The following is a 6,000-nucleotide window of genomic DNA, read 5'->3' as shown; positions in this document are numbered from 1 at the left end:
GTTGGGATATTGTTTTGATTCTGATCCGAACTGCTGCTGCTTATTTTCCGCGGGTGATATCAAACAATACCCCATCTAACTATAGCTACAGTAGTTATATGCAAGAACGAGTATTTTCGCTGCCAGGTGAATCTAGCAAAGCGTGCTCGTTTTTGTACAGCGGCACCCGCTTGGTGTTCCCGCCATCGCACGGTTGTCGGTGAATCACGGGGTGAGAAGTGCAACGAGATTTTCGCTTGGAACTGTGCCAAAGTATAGAACGCTGATAGACGCTAACTAACGAGAGCTGTTTATGGCAAAAATAGCTGCCTCGACGGTGTGTGTCTGGTCGATGGGTACCATCAGGCAATAGTCGTGAGTGCGATCAACCGTGAAGATCACTTTGGGTGACGCGAAATTCTGAACGGAATGATTAATACGATTACATATGTATAATCGCAGATTTTGTTTTGTAATCGCGTTAGTTCAGACGAATTGGTGACTATTCGAAATAAAAAAAAAAGAAAATGCTTCAAATATCTTGTAATTCATGTTATAGCTCAAAATACATTGTGTAGGGGAATTCTGGATGAACCGTTACTCGTTGCCTCTTTTCAAGAGCTTTGAAAAATTAGCTTTTATGTGTAAGCTTGAAAGAGGACCAAATTTTAATTCATGCCCTGTTGCATTCAAGGTCACGGTTCGATTGTTTGCTTCTTCATTCATTCTTTCGGCGCAACGCAGCCATTAAAATATTTTTGGTTTAAATTCATTCTATTTTGCCTGCTAACTATAAGCTGGATTATCGAGTGTAAAATAGATTACGCAGTTCATTCATGCTCGAAAACGTTGAAATACGAATTTCTGCCTCAACCTGTCAACATATAACAAATTAACTATCATAGTACTAAGCGCAAAAAAGTTACACGAAGCCCCTCAAAATTATTTTAAGGATTTTAAATTTCAATTTTATATTTTAATGCTACCTGTTTTGACTACTTTGTTTTAATATTGAAGACTAGAAAAAAACATTGCCGACCTTGAAACGTCATTGATAATATTGATGTCGAAACAGCTGCAGACTTTTTATACCTAATAGTATTGGTCCGAATTCAATTTTTTTAAATATGATCTGCGAATATTGATACAGATTTGCCTAACAAGATGCTAATTCCAGTGCGCTGTTCAAACGCTCTTGCCGAGGTAGGCCCGTGCGCAAGGGGAGGGTCTTGGGGGTTCAAACCCCTTTCATAAGAGTTTGGAATTATTTTGAAAATTCTTTAACTTCCTGAACAGGAATAAAAGTTTTATAGTTCGAGCTGTTTGGACATACATGCAATGTCATTTGAGTTTGATCATTCTAGAGACAAGTATCCACATGTTTCGATATTAACAAGAATTATGAGTATGTCGGTTACACAGCAATAGTCGGTCAGCGAGCTAATGACAGTAGTTAAGGAGAGAAAATAATGAACCTTCAACTCGAACTCGAAAACAATCTGGATTTCATTTTCTAGAGAAATTTCGTCGTAGGTGATCTCTACGCCAGATTGGCTAAGAACTAAATGGCTCACGAAAACAGGCATCCGTATCGGGAGAAATTCCGCCGCCGGGAAACTCTCAGCACCAGCTAGTAGATAATTAGGAACGGGTATCGCCAAAAAGGCTGCGAAGATATTTATAAAGAGAGTCGTTCTGCTCGGCATCTCTGGATCGGTTAACGTCTCGGCAGGTGACAATATTTGCAGCTGACCTGAATAAGTCAGTCATACCACAAAGGTTGGACAGTAAGCAAGAAACAGTATCAATGCAAAAAATACGAACGATTAACGCAAAATATAAAGAGCAAGAGCACAATCCATCCTGAAGTAATACCAAACGGTGGCCCCGGCAGGATGATGATTGGGAGGCACAAGAGGTTTTGGTTTAGTCGGTAGGCTTACTAAAAAACCACCACAGTATGCATCCGGCACTACCATGAGCCAGCAGGCGGTGCTGTTTGATGAAGATTCCTTCGTAATAACAGACGTTGTCAAAATTTATCTGGCCAAATCGACACAAGGCTCAGCTCTCCGGGACTCAGAAAAAAAAACTTGAACTTGTGAGAGTTTCTATACCTTCCTTATTGAAGGAACAAACAATCTAAACCCCTCCCTTAAGCCTCCGGCACTCGTGCCGTTGTATTTTGTGCAACACCTTCCGAAACTCTAGCGAAATCTTCTTTCAGAACCAACGGCTGCTCATTCGGAGAGCAAAAATAGGCAACGCCCCAACGCGTTGCGGGAATAGAGCGATCGTCTTCGAAAGGAGACTAAAGATTGCAGTCATGCTTGTGGCTGACATGATGATAGCTGTCTACCTCGGGCCCGAAGGGAATCCTTTAACTGAGACCTGGCGTCACAATGCCCGGCGCATACCCACGCAGCGTGCTCGATGTCGTGATAGCCCTCATCACAAGTGCACAGACTACGCTAAGCAATCCCAATACGCCGCAAATGCGCATCCAACGTGCAGTGAACCATGGCTTCGTTGATACCTTCGGGATAATAGAATGTAGCCATCGTCCAAGTTCCCCATTGCTCCAGGATGTTGAGTGTTCTCTGACGACATAACTAAAAAAATCGTTGAAGCAAATAGGTCTTTCGTAGATGTCACCTTCTAATGCGTCTTCCGTTGCGAAAGAGTCGACCGGATAGAGCAATGAGGTGGGACCCAAACAAAGGTAGATTGGTAAAAAATACAGATAACGTACACAAGGACTCCCGTATCTTTCCCAGAAAATACGGGAATTGTTTTTTGGGCTTCATCGCACGAAGAGCCTCAATAGATCTGGACTGTCCACTATGATGAAGTAGTGATCTGTAGGCAGAGCGTTGATGATCCTAAGGGTGTACTGACTAGCAGCTAATTTTGCGACGTAAGCTGAAGTGGGATCATTGAGCTTGATGAAGGCGGTGATAGTAGTATTGAAGATACCGAAGCTAGTAGACCCATCGAGATTCGATCCGTCAGTGTAGAACATTTTGTCACAATCGACTTTTCGGAATTTATTATAAAGTATATTGGGGATCACTTGTGGGCGTATATGATTCGGGATTCCACGAATCTCTTCTTCCATGGATGTGTCAAAGAATACAGTATAGAATCAGAAGTATCTAGGAAACGGACACGGTTGGGATTATGCGAAGAAAAATCGATGCTCTGTGCCATGTAGTCGGAGTACAAGGACATAAATCGTGTTTGAGAATTAAGCTTGACGACCCTCTCGAAGTTTTCAATCACTTACGGGTTCAAAATGTCACATCGGATGAGCAATTGATATGATATTGATATGATCGATTTTTCAGCTGTAAAACATCGTATGGGTAGAGTGCACGCAACCAAAATCAATGCGCAAGTAACGTTATTGGATTCTCTCCACTTTGATAAAGTGTGTATTCACAGCGAAGCGTACACCGTACTCCATCACCGACAATATCGTTGTTTGGTATAACCTGATGAGGTCGTCTGGGTGGGCACCCCATCATGTTTCAGTTATTGTCCGGAGAAAATTGATCCTATGCTGGCATTACTGTTCCATATACCTAATGTGACATCCCCAGATACCTGCGCCGGCTCATGCTTCCTAAAAAAGATGTTCAGCTCAGTTTTCTCCGTGAAGAACTCGACACCCATCTTCAGAGCCCATGCAGACAAATTGTCCAAAGTATCTTGTAATGGTCCTTGCAAATCGTCAGTTTTGGGCCCTGTAACACCCCGTCATCTATAAGTTGCCTTAGCGTGCATGAATTGGCAAGACATTTACGTCAACATTGTAGAGTAAAGGACGTCGACAACAAGCTTTTCAGACAACAAGTTTAGCAAAACTTTTTTTTTAAATCGATGAAAGACCATGCTGATGCAGCTTCTCTGTAAGAACATTGATGCACACTGAGTCAAAATCCCCCTTAATATCTAGGAAAACTGATGCAATTTGCTAGAATTTGAACTTCTGTTGATAGCAACACAAGGCATTTAATTAGCAAGGGACTGGTAGGTGAAGTATATTTTTCAATATTAAGACCCATAGTACTCAAGGGAGAGCAAGGAGTTGAAGGAAGAAAGTTTAGAAAAGCGTGGAAGGCTCATATGAGCAAGCATAAAGTTTACCGGCGACTTAACCCTTTGTCTGCTACCGTGGGAGTCAGGGTCTTTTGGCATTAGAAATGCGAAACACCTGAGTCTACGGCATGTCCGGACAAGCGTAAATCGGAATAGACAAAAAGTTAAGCCACGGTAAACTTCCACACTAAGCATTTGCGACGTTGAAACTCATAGAATGAGCTAGTTTTTTGTTTTGCCTGGGTGTTTTTTATTTATTTATTTCATTTTTTTATCGACTATTGTGACTGTATCAGCGTCTGTGGCATATGGTCACATGTATTGCTGATTCGCTGATTCGGTGTCGGCAGCTTTCACCCAATGCCGTAGACTCAGGTGATTCGCATTTCTAATGCCAAAAGACCCTGACTCCAACGGTAGCAGACAGAGTGTTAAGTCGCCGGTAAACTTTAAGCTTGGTCATATGAGCCTTCCACGCTTTTTTAAACTTTCTCCCTTCAACTCCTTGCTCTCTCTTGAGTACTATGGGTCTTAATATTGAAAAATATACTTCACCTTCCAGTCCCTTGCTAATTAAATGCCGTAGGCACAGTTGATAAATTAACTCAATAGGTCGTTAACAAAAAATGGTTAACAAAAAATGATAAAAATAGAACACAAGGCAATCGTTCCCTTTGCCTTTGCTAAATCCAAATTGTGTATCTGACAGTAAGCCATTTATTTCGACCCAACTGTCGAGGCGAAACAATATCATTTTCTGGAACAACTTTCAGATACTGGAAAGCATTTCAATTGGCCGGTACAAGTTGTGATCGGAGGCAGGTTTTCTTGGTTTTGAGATGGCAATGATTTTCACTTTCGTCCAGTTTTAAGGACAATGCTATCCTCAAGAAACTTGTTAAATGGGGGTCGAGATAGCGTAGTTGGTAAATCGATTGCCTTGTACGCAGATCACCTGGGTTCAATTCCCAACCCCGCACATAGGGTTAGAGATTTTTCTAAAGAGATTTCTCTAACCCGCCAAGAGGCGAATGACCCTAAGGTTAAAACCTCTATAATAAAAAAAAACTTATTAAATAAATTCAACATGCGTCTTTCGACAGAGTCTGAAAAATTTTTCAACAAGTTTTTTTTTTCTCTAATTCGTTTATTTGACACGGCTCATTGCGGCAGCTTAACGGAACCGTGGGTCTATTGAATCATTACAATATGTGAAATAAAAACGCATAAAAACAAATGCTATCGGATCTCATCCACGTAACTTTTTATTGCGCGTGGAGATTTTCTTTCGTGGCGGAAAAACATTTTTCTGCTCGCCTAGTGCATCTTGTGGGTCGATTTCTTTTTTCTCATTGCTGTTAATGTCATCATCGTTTATACTGTCTAGATGTTCACGATCAAATGTTACTCCTTTCCTATAGCCCTTACGGGTCGCTAGCGTACAGCCGTTATTAGCTTTCTCACCGATGGTGCTAGCAATTGATTGCATGCTGATTTTACAGTTGTTATTATGGCCGCACTCACGATGACAAAAGTAAATACAATGTTTCCTTTATTCTAGATACACTAGCTGTCGTTTACTGTACTTGTGTGTTGGTCTAACTTGGCAGAAGTAAAAAATGGATTGGAGTTCTTTGATATTAAGACAATGCACACAAGATAAAAGTACTGTGTTGTGGTTCGCTTTGCGCTGGCCCATACAGCAACAGAGTTTCGTGGGCGGTGTCTTTGGTGGTTGTAAATCGACTTTGGCTTCAACAAATGAATTTGATTCTGTCTGATCCTGGGGGTTTATTGTTACATGACAAAAGAGTAAGTAAGAGCTCTATAATTGAAAAAGGTGTTTCGTTCGCGCTAACGTGAGAGGACGCAGCGCGGTAGATCTTCTGCTTCGGGGCGGATTATGGACAAACTCTCTTG

This window comes from Topomyia yanbarensis, chromosome 3 (genome assembly GCF_030247195.1).
Source record: "Topomyia yanbarensis strain Yona2022 chromosome 3, ASM3024719v1, whole genome shotgun sequence".
Classification (NCBI taxonomy): Eukaryota; Metazoa; Arthropoda; class Insecta; order Diptera; family Culicidae; genus Topomyia; species Topomyia yanbarensis.
Note: the sequence above shows the minus strand (reverse complement) of the source record.